Source organism: Odocoileus virginianus, chromosome 5, assembly GCF_023699985.2.
Source record: "Odocoileus virginianus isolate 20LAN1187 ecotype Illinois chromosome 5, Ovbor_1.2, whole genome shotgun sequence".
Lineage (NCBI taxonomy): Eukaryota > Metazoa > Chordata > Mammalia > Artiodactyla > Cervidae > Odocoileus > Odocoileus virginianus.
In genome coordinates, this window is record NC_069678.1 from 93538225 (window position 1) to 93550506 (window position 12282).

General features: G+C 49.8%; 1 long non-coding RNA gene across 1 annotated transcript; it reads right to left on the bottom strand.

Moving 5' to 3' along the window:
* Positions 1 to 11501: 11501 nt before the first annotated feature.
* On the bottom strand, positions 11502 to 11904 carry LOC139035292 (uncharacterized). Its single transcript, XR_011487964.1, has 2 exons — positions 11823 to 11904; positions 11502 to 11767 (listed from the first exon to the last, which is right to left on the bottom strand). It is a non-coding gene; the product is annotated as an uncharacterized lncRNA (long non-coding RNA).
* Between the last annotated feature and the right edge of the window lie 378 nt (positions 11905 to 12282).

The window sequence follows — 12282 nt, forward strand, 5'->3', positions numbered from 1 at the left end:
AGTAAGAAATTTTTATTCTAAATATGATGGGAAGCCATGGAAGGGCTTAGGAGGAGGGTGATATGTCTGGTTTGTATTCTCAGAAACTCACTCGGGACTCTGCATGGAAAATGGGCTGCAGGTGGCAAGAGTGAAAGCAGAGAGGCAAGTCAGGATGTCATTGCCCTCCTCTAGGTGAGAGAAGATGGCCACGTGATCTAGGACCCCAGAGATGGAGATGGAGAGAAGTGGGCAGATTCAGGATGGGTTCTGATGTGGCATCCACAGGGCTAGCTGCTGGGGGCAAGGAGCAAAGAATCAGGAATGACTTTCAGGTTGATAAACTGAGCAAGTAAGTGGATGGTGTCGTGCTAGGTACTGAAACATCCCCCCTAAAATGGAGGCATTTGGAGGGGAGCTGGCTGGGGCAGGAAGAGCAGGGCAGGAAATCAGGAACTTGTTTGGGCTCAGTTATTTCAATTGCTTGTTTGACCTCCAAGTGAAGCTGACAAATAGGCGATTGGAGACGAAACTCTGGAGCTTGAGAGAGAAGTCAGTGGTGGTGATGTAGATTTGAAACTCACTGGCAAATAAATGATATTTTAAAACAGTGAGAATGGATGGGAATCACGAAGGGAGAGAGTACAGAGGAGAGACGAGAGCGTGGCGGTCTCTGGGAACAAGCCCTCATTAGACAAGTTTGAATGAGAAACGAGAGCCTGGGGAGGGCATGTCTCCCAGGACTGGGGGTCCAGTGGAGCAGACAGAGGTGATAAGTGACAACCATATGAATTGGTGGAATATGTAAGAATTCGCCGTGATCCTTGGGAAAGAGAATTCTGTAAGAGACCAGGTGTCCAGAAATCTTGCAGACTGAGGGTTCAGTTTATCGTTGCTTGTGCATTGAAACGACATTGACCTGTCAGCAGGAGAAATTAGAGGACCTCTGGGTCATTCCTCTTCATGGGCTTGTCCCTCCCGTCTACCACGAGCCTCCCAAGGGCAGGTGCCCTGCGTCCTTTGCCTCTGTACCCTGTGCCCCCTCAAAATAGCTGTGGTGTGAATGAGGGAATAGAATGAATGTCTAAGAGGCCTTGTACAAACTTTCCAAAAAGGAGATAGTCTAAATAACGAGGCCAGCAGGAAAGGGGACACTGAGCAGCTGGGACCAGATGGCTCCTTACAGCCCAGCCTGCGAGCCCTCTTTGGGCATGAAGCAGAAGCAGGCTTTGCTGCTCCTCTCGAGCAAAGGCACATTTTGCATCCTTCTCTAGAATGATGGAGAGACCCATTCATCCCTGAGGAGCATCCTGCAGTCTCACAACACAGACAGGGAACATACGGAGCGGGATTGCTCAGAAGTCCCCAAGGGAGGAAGATGCTGGCTTCTCCTTCTTCTGAACTCCCACCTCGGATGCTGGTGGAGGGGTGCGGGAAGCATCCACTCCAGTAGTGGGAAGGGCCCTGCAGCAGATGGGGTGGGTGGTGGGAGGAGTGGGAGGGGGTCAACCAGAGCAGGGAGGGATGGAGCTTCCACCCGCTCCAAAGCTGGCCTTTGGGTTAGTTCAGCCTGGAGTTCCCTTGGGATGGGGCGGCCTCATCAGCCACGAGAGCACAGAAGCAGAGAGAGCTGTCTAGGAGAAAGGGAAAGGTTGAAGCAGAGAGAGCTGTCTAGGAGAAAGGGAAAGGCTGAAGCAGAGAGAGCTGTCTAGGAGAAAGGGAAAGGCTGAAGCAGAGACGAGACAGAACCTTCTGAAGGTCTCTGATGACTCTCGGTCCTGACTTCAGGCCTTCCCCAGACCCAGCTGGTTTAGGGTTCCATGAGATACCCCCACCTCCTCCCCCAAATTGTGCCTGGGGTCGTCTGAGTTGATTTCTGTTCCTGAACACAAACAGAACCTTCACGAAGACAACAGAAAAGCCCAGGCCACTCTTGGCCTGGCTTCCTTCCCTCTTGCCGGAGGGCTGGTGCCACAACAAGACCACAGGGAGCTCTTCTCTGAAAGTTCTGTCCAGCTGCCCCTGGCCAGATTCCCATTTGTTCTGTGTATCAGTGAAAATATCTCCTCATCTTGAGACCCTTGTTTAGACCCTGCTGTCTGTCCTTTTGATGTTTGGAATAACAGGAAACAAGGCCATCCTTTGCTCAAGCCCATCTGGGAATTACACCTGGAAACACCAAAGCCGCAAAGGTAATAATGAGAACGAAGGAACTCACAGCCAAGCCCCAACTGTCCCCTGGAAACCCAAAGGGGGAAGTAATAGGGCAGTCTCACCTTTTAAAGAGGACAAAACTAAACCACCCTGGGGACTTCGGAGGGGCCACTGATCTTCCTCTGGAGAATGTTTGTGGGGGTGGGAAGGCACACACTGGGTCATTAGGATGAAAAGAGAGCATAGTGTCTGGCACATAGTATGTTCTCAACAGACGTTAGTTGCTTTTATTATTTGAAGGGATTCTGAGTAGTCAAAAAAAAAAAAAAAGGCAGGGGGGGGATTCTGGGGAATAAAATACTTCTGGGTTTATATTATTTGAAGTGCTTCTCAGGATGCCTGGCATATAGGAAGGTGTAAAAAATGGTAGTTATCTGTTTAATGTTGGGACAAGAACCAAAGTAAACTCAAACAGGTCAAAGACATTGGATTTGGTGATGATGGAGCTGTGAGTCAACTCTTTCTTCTTTTTGGTTAGAATTCTAGAGATGTTCCCTGAATGTGGTTATGTAACATAACCACCAAAAATCTGTTTATTAAAGATTATATTTGCTGATTGCTTGGGTTTGCCAGAAGTCCATCTTCCAGGAGGACAGAAAAGGAAGTGGTGGAGATGGGATGGAGGGAAAGTGTGGGGAGAGGGTCTGCCGAGCGTGGGAGCAGGAGAGATGGGCGAATGGAGGGAGAAAGGAGAAAGCCCCTCCAGAAAGTGGCCCCCTGATGAGAACTAAGGCGTCTATTTTATTTTGTTCTGTTCTAGTCTATCCTATCCTACTGTATGTCAGGTCACATTAATTCATTCCACTTGTTTACTTGCAAAGCTGGTTTGTCAGTTCTCTTTTCTTCCTAGAGCACTTCTTGGGCAGCTCTGGCCAGACCACAAGATGAGATCCGGTCTGACTTCAGCCTCCTTCCATAAACTCCTCACATCCCAGCCCAGGGAAGGGGTAGTGAGATCCCTCTCCTGAGTGTGTGAGAGGTGCCGAGGGTGGCGGGAGGGGTCTTCTGGATTCCAAGAGCTTCACTTCACTTCCCATGCAGAGTGAAGGCTGCTTGTCATCACTAACACTCCTTCCCCACTCGGCTCGACTGTGACCCTGGATAGGTTCCCAGCTCTGCCACCTGCCCACTGCATGGCCCTGGAAAAACCCCCTTCTCTCTGGGTCTCGGTTTCACCATCTGCAAAGGGAGGTATTGGACTGAATAAACTCAGAAGGCCTCTCCAGCTCCGTTGGCCTGTAAGTCTCAGAGGTTTCCAAATGACTAGGATAAGAAAAGAGACTGGGGCCAGGAATCCCAGATCCAACCACCACCTGGGGAATTAGGATTAAACAAGTTAATCTGGTTACTGCAACAGGAAAACTGAAGCAGCCCCATTATAACAGCTCCTTTTTACCTGACCGCAAATGTTACTCTTCTCACTTTATTTCGGCTGCGCTGGGTCTTCGTTGCAGTGCGCAGGCTTCTCTAGTTGTGGTGGGCAGGCTTGATCGTCCCACGGCAGGTGGGATCTTTAGTTTCCTGATCAGTGATCAAACCCCTTCCTCTGAACTGGAAAGCAGATTCTTAACCTGTGGACCACCAGGGAAGTCCCCTTCTCATCTTCTAAATAGGGAAAAGCCGGGTGGGCAATCAGCAAAAGGATACAGTCTATCATTTTGAGTTCTCAGTGTCTGGTGTGTGCCTGTTAGGTCGCTTCAGTCATGTCGTACTGAGACACGGTGGAGTGTAGATCGCCAGGCTCCTCTGTCCATGGAATTCTCCAGGCAAGAATCCTGGGGTGGGTTGCCATTTCCTCCTCCAGGGAATCTTCCTGACCTAGAGATCGAACGGGGTTCTCTGAGTTCTTTACCACTGGTGCCACCTGGGAAGCCCATATGTCCTAATGACTGACACAGTTGGGCGTGAACCCAGGGGTTGTGGTGTTTTCCAGTGATCTATTACGTATCTCTCACTCACTAGACCAAGAGCCCTCCAGGGGCAGAGACTGTCACATTTAGATGCAAAACGTAAAAAATATTAGTGGGTTGAGGGGCCTACTTTCCACGCCTGACTTTTGAATCAGTTGAGAAGTATGTCAAATAATAAACTCATCTTTCCTACTGTAGAGCTGGTGTTGGAGACTATGTCTTAGACCTGCAGCCATAATGGCGAACACTAGTTTCATTCATCCGGTTGGAAATGGCAATCCACTTCAGTATTCTTGCCTGGAAAATCCCATGGATGGAGGAGCCTGGCAGGCTATAGTCCATGGAGTCGCAAAGAGTCAGACACGACTGAGCGACTTCACTTTCTTTCTTTACAGTCAGTGAAAGGCATATGCACGTATCCCCACTGAGGCCTGTCCTTACAGAACTTGGTGCGTGAAGTAGAGGTGAACGTGTCCCCTTGAAGGGAAAGGAAAGAGGAAGGCACAGAGCTCCACACTCATGTTCTCGCCCAAACTCATCAATAATTTAAGTCCTACTTTCTCCCTGCGGGAGGTGTGAGGGGTAAAGACCTAAGAGTCTTTCCTGATGGGTTTCTTTACATGGAAGAAGGAGTGGGTGAGGAGCGTTTTCCCCGAGCACACAGTTCTAGGCAGGTATCATGAACTCAGTATGTTTGACCTAGTGCAGTGGATACTTATGTTTTTGGCTGTCCAGTGCCCAGGCCTCTCTATGTTTCTTTATTTATGGTGGCACTGGGTCTTTGCTGCTGCACGCGGGCCTTCTCTAGATGCAGTGATTGGGAGCTGCTCTTCACACAGGCTCCTCATTGCAGTGCCTTCTCTCATGCAGGAGCATGGGTTCTAGAGCGCAGGCTCAGTAGTTGGGGTGCATGGGCTTAGTTGTCCTATGTCATGTGGAATGGTCCCAGACCAGGGATCTGTTGGGATTAAGGGCAGTGAAAATCCAGCTTTAAAAAATTAATCAGTTAATTAATTTTTGGCAGCACTGGGACTTCGTTGCTATGCATGGGCTTTCTCTAGTTGCAGAGAGTGGGGCTACCCTCTAATTGCAGTGCGCAGGTTCTTGAGAGTGGGGGCTTCAGTAGTTGCAGCTCATGAGCTTAGTTACCCTGCTGCAATGTGAAATTTTCCTAGGCCGGGGATCGAACCCATGTCCTCTGCATTGGCAGGCAGATTCTCAACCACTGGACCACCAGGTAAGTTTGAAAATCCAGCTTTAAGCAATGGAACTCTGACAGATCAGACATACACTGGTGAAACAGTCAGCTAAATGAAAACTTCCAGTCACATGAAATGAAGTGCCTATTGAAAGCACGGCTCTAAGAGGCTGATGGCCATTCTATAGAGCAGCATGAGTGACAGACAGACTTCAAGCTCGTTTACTAATTACTAAGCTCAAGTGTTGGAGAAGGCAATGGCAACCCACTCAAGTACTCTTGCCTGGAAAATCCCATGGACGGAGGAGCCTGGTGGGCTGCAGTCCATGGGGTCGCTAGGAGTCGGACACAACTGAGCGACTTCACTTTCCCTTTTCACTTTCATGCATTGGAGAAGGAAATGGCAACCCACTCCAGTGTTCTTGCCTGGAGAATCCCAGGGACGGGGGAGCCTGGTGGGCTGCCGTCTGTGGGGTCGCACAGAGTCGGACACGACTGAAGTGACTTGGCACTTGGCACACAATCTCAAGTGTTCACCAGAAAGCTAAGGACTTTTAATGACGATGATTGAAAAATCTCACATTTCTTGCAGAGGCAGGAACTAGGGGAAGAGGTGTCATCCTGGGGCCTAGCACCCCAAGTCAGACAGTGGAAAGACAGAACTATAGCAGGTCTGTTGGAGCTGGAATCACAGAAGAGTTGCAACTGGTGGTGGTGGTGATATGAAAGTAGAGAAGGAGGGGGGAAATCATCCCAGCTTCTCCCTTTCTCCTGCCCTCCAACCTCTTACTCACACAGAAGTCAGAAAATATAACTTACTTATGACAGTTTACCTGTGACATGGAACAGAGGAGGGGAAGGAGAGGAAAGTATCTGAGGAACACATTCAGACATGATGCAAATGGGAGGCCATTTTTTCCTGCAGTCTGGAGATGTGTAACTACTGTCAGATTTCAGTGAACCTGGAAGGCAATTATAAAGTCAAACCCAAGAGGAGAGGCAAATAAGGGTAAAGTTTTGTTGATCTGTGTTAGCAAAGTCTAAAGAACACATGTGGAAATAGACCCTGAGAGAGCATACACTGACCAGAGATCCTTATTTCCAGAGGCTATTTTGAGTAGCCAGAAGAGTTCCAATTGTTTGCTTGGTTGGTTGGCTGAGTCTTGGACCAAGTAGTATCCACTAAACAAAGTTAAGGTGTCATAAATTTGTTGGTATAAAATAGAGTTTGGAGAAGGGATAGAGAAGGGAGATTGGAATATTGAAGACATTTCCATGTTCAATATTTTCACCCATTCATGAGCTGTATTTCTCAAATGGTTCCAGAGTGTTTGAGGCCAAAATACTGGGGTGGGTAGCCTTTCCCTTCTCCAGGGGATCTTCCCAACCCAGGGGTTGAACCCAAGTCTCCTGCATTGCAGGTGGATTCTTTACCAGCTGAGCCACCAGGGAAGCCCCCAAATACTGGAGCGGGTAGCCTTTCCCTTCTCTATCAGATCTTCCTGACAAAGGAATCGAACTGGGGTCTCCCCCATTGCAGGCAGATTCTTTACCAACTGAGCTATCAGGGAAGCCATGATAAATACGTGAGTGAGGGAAACACTGTCATTTTTGAAAAACACTGTCATGGCTATTCTCTGTAAGGCTGAGGATAGTCATTGGATGCTGTGTTAAAATGGGCTCCCTGATCTCACTAGGGCTACCAAGACCCGAGGGTGGCAGACTCTTAGCAGGAACACTAAAGGCCAGGTGGACAAGGTCACCAAACAGGCCCAGGAATGGAATTCAGGTGCAAGATGAATAATAAATGCCCATGAATATCTACCTCTTGGCTTGTCCATTGACATAACTCTTTCTCCCAATACTTACACTTCAAAGTAAAGGCCCCAATAAGGCTTCCACTATTACACAGCCAATCCATGGCTAATTCATTTCAATGTATGACAAAAACCACTGCAATGATGTAAAGTAATTAGCCTCCAACTAATAAAAATAAATGGAAAAAAAATAAAGAAAAAGAAAAGAAAAAAAAATTGGCAATGTATTCCAATCATCTTCAAAGGATTTAGCCTAATTATTATCAGTAACTGTATTTAGATGAGATAGTTGGATGGCATCACCGACTTGATGGACATGAGTTTGGGTAGACTCTGGGAGTTGGTGATGGACAGGGAGGCCTGGCGTGCTGTGGTTCACGGGGTCACAAAGAGTTGGACATGACTGAGTGACTGAACTGAACTGAATTGTATTTAGTTGCATGTCCACAGTCTGGGTGGTTGACGGTCACCCCTCTGACAACCATTATTTTGTCTAAACATTCTATAATCTGAGCAATAAATTGTAAAGTTGACCACCCCAACAACACATTTATAATATGAAGGAAAGAACAGAAAAATTAGTCTAAAATAGTTACATGATTGCATTTGATTGAATCTAAGGATCAGTTGCTAAACAGCTTGACTTACAGATAAGGAAACTGAAGCCCAGGGGGGCGGGGTAACCCGCCCAGGACAACAGCAGAGAGAGACCCTGGACTTCTGACCCTACACCGTGTTCTCACAAACACTACCTGCTTCCTCATAACAGAGAAGAGAGACCTAGGTCCCACCTCCCACGAGGTGTCTTTCCTTGACCCTTGGGTCCTCAGCTCTAAGCACCTCTGAGTCTAGCTCCACCCTTGCAGCAGTTCTTCAGCTTGGAAGCACTGTGGCCCTCTGACCTTGCTTCCAGGCCCTCCTGGGTATACCGGGCGAGGGGTGGGGTGTGTATCCTGTGGGGCGTTATGAGCATTGTGTATGTATGTGTGCAGGGGGTAGGGGGATGGGGTCTGGGTTCCTCTCTGGGAATGGGAGGGGAGCAGAGATGGGAGGGTTCTGATTCTGTTTACTTGATGGACCAGGCTTGATGCTGAGCTGGGTGGTACTTGCTGATGCCTGGTCTCCTCCTGCCCCTTCCTATGACTGCAGGCTGGACAGCTTCTGACTGCCTGGTGACTGAAGGCTCCTGGTTGCCTCTGATCTCCTGCTTCTTCCTGATCTGCCCCGTTGGGACTCCAGCCTGCCCTGCCTTGCTGCATGCTCCTTGGTGACCAACCTGACATGGGCCCTAGAGGTTGTGCCCCAGAGCATGGCAGAGCTCTGTCTTGCCACTTCCATTTCTGCTCTGTGCCTGAATGCCTTCTCCCACTTCTCTGGGCTCAGGGTCCTGACCCCGAGTCTACGTCTCCCTCAGCTTTTGCTAGGAGCTCTCAGTGGCTTGGGACAGCTCTTCTTCATAGGCCTCTATACAGATTACCTACTCCCTGATGGCAACCTAAGCTTCCTCCAGCACCTCTTTCTCTTGGGCCCTTGCCTGGATGGGAACATGGGGTTCTGGTTGCCTCCCAGTCTATGGTGGCTGAGGGTCAAGTCCAGCTGCCTTCAGAATGTGGGGGAGCTGGTTGACATATTCCCAGACCCAGTGCTTGGCCCCTCCTCTGGGGATACCTGGCCCCCAGGGATGTTAGAGCTGTCATTCAACCGTTGGCTGAAGATGGCCAGTCCTGGGGCCCTCCAGAGGCTCAAGCTGGGGACTCTGTGTTTGGACCATATGAAGGTGAAGGTAGCTGTAGGGGAGGACTGGGGCTGCAGAACCTGGACACGCTGTCTGTGATCAGCACTGACATGGCCGAGCTGCCCCCTTGCAGCTGCAGGAGCTGAATTTGGCATCCCCTCTGGTAGGGCACACAGCACTGGAGGCTCCGGCTTCCTGCCATGGCCTAAAGAGCCTGAGTCTTACAAGCAGTGGCCTGATTGACCTGTCGCCAGGTGTCTTGGCTGCTGTGCCCAGCCTTCAGAAGCTGAACCTGAGCAAGTGCCATGCTGGGCAGAAATAAGGCAGGGCCTTGTCAGGACTGCAGGCCCTGGCCTCATCCAACAGGGCTGCATATCCTGTCCCTAACCACCTTTTCCCCTTTGCTCCAGCTACTTCAGGGAAACCAGCTAATTTGTCTGAAGGGCCAGGCATTCCAAGGCTTAAGGGAAAGAAGCTAATTTGTCTGGAGAGCCACGCATTCCAAGGTTTAAGGAGGCTGAACTTGGCTAAGAATTTACTGGTAGCCCTGGCTAGGTCTTCCCTGGTGGCTCAGTGGTAAAGAATCTGCCTGCAACCCAGGAGACCTGGGTTCGATCCTGGGTCAGGAAGATCTCCTGGAAAAGGGAGTGGCATGGCAACCCACCCCAGTGTTCTTGCCTGGAGAATCCCATGGACAGAGGAGCCTGGTGAGCTACAGTCCATGGGGTCATAACGAATCGGACATGACTGAGCTACTAAGACTTTCTGTTGAGGGCTGGTTGGCTCTGCTGCCTACACTGACTACCCTAAACCTGCTGAATATCTGAATGTTGCAGAGCCCGTTTGGGGCTTCTAGGGCCCAGCACATCTGCACACCTTGAGCCTGCAGCCCCTCTCTGGCCCTTCTGGGGTACTGTTTTCCCTGCCCATGAGCTTGACTAGCTTGGAGTTTCACGGGGTCTCAGGCAGAAAGCCTGGGAAGCTGGCTTCTAATATCTTTCCAGTCTTGGCAGATCTTGACTCTAACAGGCTGGGGACTGCAGCTGGGGGCCTGGATGGTCACCAAGGCCTTCCCTGCCCTTTGTCAACGCTCCCTGCTTGGGGAGAGCTTCAGGCCCTCTGGGCCAAGGACACCCCCAGTCTTTTTCTCTAGCGGCTCCCCCAGGGTAAGGGAGGATGGACATAGCCCCAGGCCCTGCTGCATCTCAGGACTGGCTAGCCTACAGGAGCAGAAGCCGCAGGCCCCACCCAGTGTGGCTTGAGGAGCAGATGGGTGAGGCTCGAGGTGCTGCTTCTGGTCAAAGTGGGGTTGGAGACACCACGTGCTGTTGCTTTCCAGGGCTTGGGCAGTCTCCAGGTCTTAGTGCTAGACTGGGAGACAGGCCTCGAGCCAGGTGACAGCCTCCAGGACCAAAGTCCCCAGGTGGCCCAGTACACGTGTGCCGGGGTCCAGCCCCAGCAGGATCCAGGGGAACCCTCAGGACGAACGGCGTCGGCGAGAGAGACACGTAGGACCGGCCTTGATAGGGCCAAGTCTGCGAGGGAGGGAGAGAGAGAGAGAGAGACCAGACCAGGATATGCAGCAGAGTCTGGCAGTTGCTTTATTTTTCACCGTCACCTTTATACCCTAAGCTGGTACATTTCTAAGGGGAAGATAAGCACACAGACTTGGTCTAACGTTACATCAGCGTGTCCTGCACGAAGCCAGGTGTGCGCTGTATATTTTGTTTATGAGCGTCTTTCCCGTGGATTTTTGTGCATTAGCTTCTGGCCTTGAGCTCAGCAGGAAACAGAGAAGTGGCGCTCTCACGGTACAGCAAGTCGCAGCATAATAGAAACATAATCCTGTTAACATAAAAGTCAGTCTTTTGGCAGAAATTCTCAGCTAAATGTATCTAAAAAGTTTAACACACAAAGACTCTGTGGCTCTGGTGAGGCAGCCCCTGTTTAGCGCTCTTGGTTAAAATTAACAATTATCTTATTGTTTTTACACTAGAGCTAAACTCTTATTTTTCAGATCTCCAACTATATTAACAATAGTTTCCACTGCACAACCTCAGCACATTAACATCAATCAAATGTTGATCCAATAACCACTTTTAAATCAATATTTTTTGTATTTTCTAATAGGGCTTCCTCACCCCCAAAGTGCTCTGTGCCTATTAGGGCCTTTTTTATGGTTAATCTCTATGTATAATATCTTTTGGCTTTCAGGCCTGTTGACAATTTATGGTTTGCACCTGGTGCAACTTTAAGCAACTTCAGTAGCCGACCCTGTCTTTTTTGTGGTTAATCTATTTTCTTTCTATTAGGTGTCATCTCCACGGGAACTAGATAGGATTACATTTTTACAGAACAGAAATGCAAAGGATTGCAACAACAGTAGATATGGCACAAAACAGGCTCTTAGTCTTAAAGTTAATTACCTGCAAGAAGTCGCCAGCTAATCTCTATCTAAACTATTTTCTATTTTCTATAGCACATTTGTGGCTATAATATTTGTGGAGCTTTTCTCACCCCACACAGGGACCTATGCTAAATAGTTTCTTTTGTTAACATATTGTGCTTAGGATGTTTAGAACAATCATGAGCATTTTGTGCAATGAGAGCATACATTCATCAAACAAGCCAAAATGCCAGCAAAAGGATTTGAATTGAAGCATTTCCTTCATCCCTGGCCCCTTAATAGGGTACCAGCATCCAGGAGATTTATTAATTAGGGTTTTAAGTTGTTCTTTATTCAGTGAAAGCAGAGCAGGAGAACTCTTGGCAGGCAACACAAGAATCTGCAACAGGGCAAACAAGAACAACGGCAGATAAAGGGGGAGGATACAGGGTGGGGCAGAGGCCGAGGCCAATCTGGAGGGTCCCTTATCCTAGACCGCCTTGCCTGTCAGGTTTTTTTCCTCGTGACCTCGTCATGGATGGGGTCCCGGACGGCCTTGCCTGTCAGGTATTTTCCTCATGACCTCGTCATGGATGGGGTCCCGGACGGCCTTGCCTGTCCGGTATTTTCTTCGTGACCTCGTCATGGGCGGGATCTCCCATAATGGCTCCCAGCAATCACCTGTCCCGTTTTGAGGCTGAGGAACGAGAACCTCTCTCGGGGGTGACTGTGAACAGTTCTCCTTTCCAGGTCATGAGTGACCCGATCCTGCACCAGAAGAAGCTGCTGAAGCGGGCGGTGCGATTCTGGAGAAGGGCGCGGAGCAGGAGGACGAGGTTCTGAGGGTGCTCTCCCTGTGCGCCCTCGGCAACATGGCCCTCGGTGCCCCCAGGAAGGTCCGTGGGGGCTGGGGTGGGGGCCGGGGGTGAGGGGCCCATGGCGGCGTGTCCCGGGCAGCCAGGTGGAGCCTAATGGCCCCGTGCCCCCCAGGTGAGGCAGTACCGGAAGCTCTTACTGGAGAAGTGCCTGAGTTCCCTTCGGGG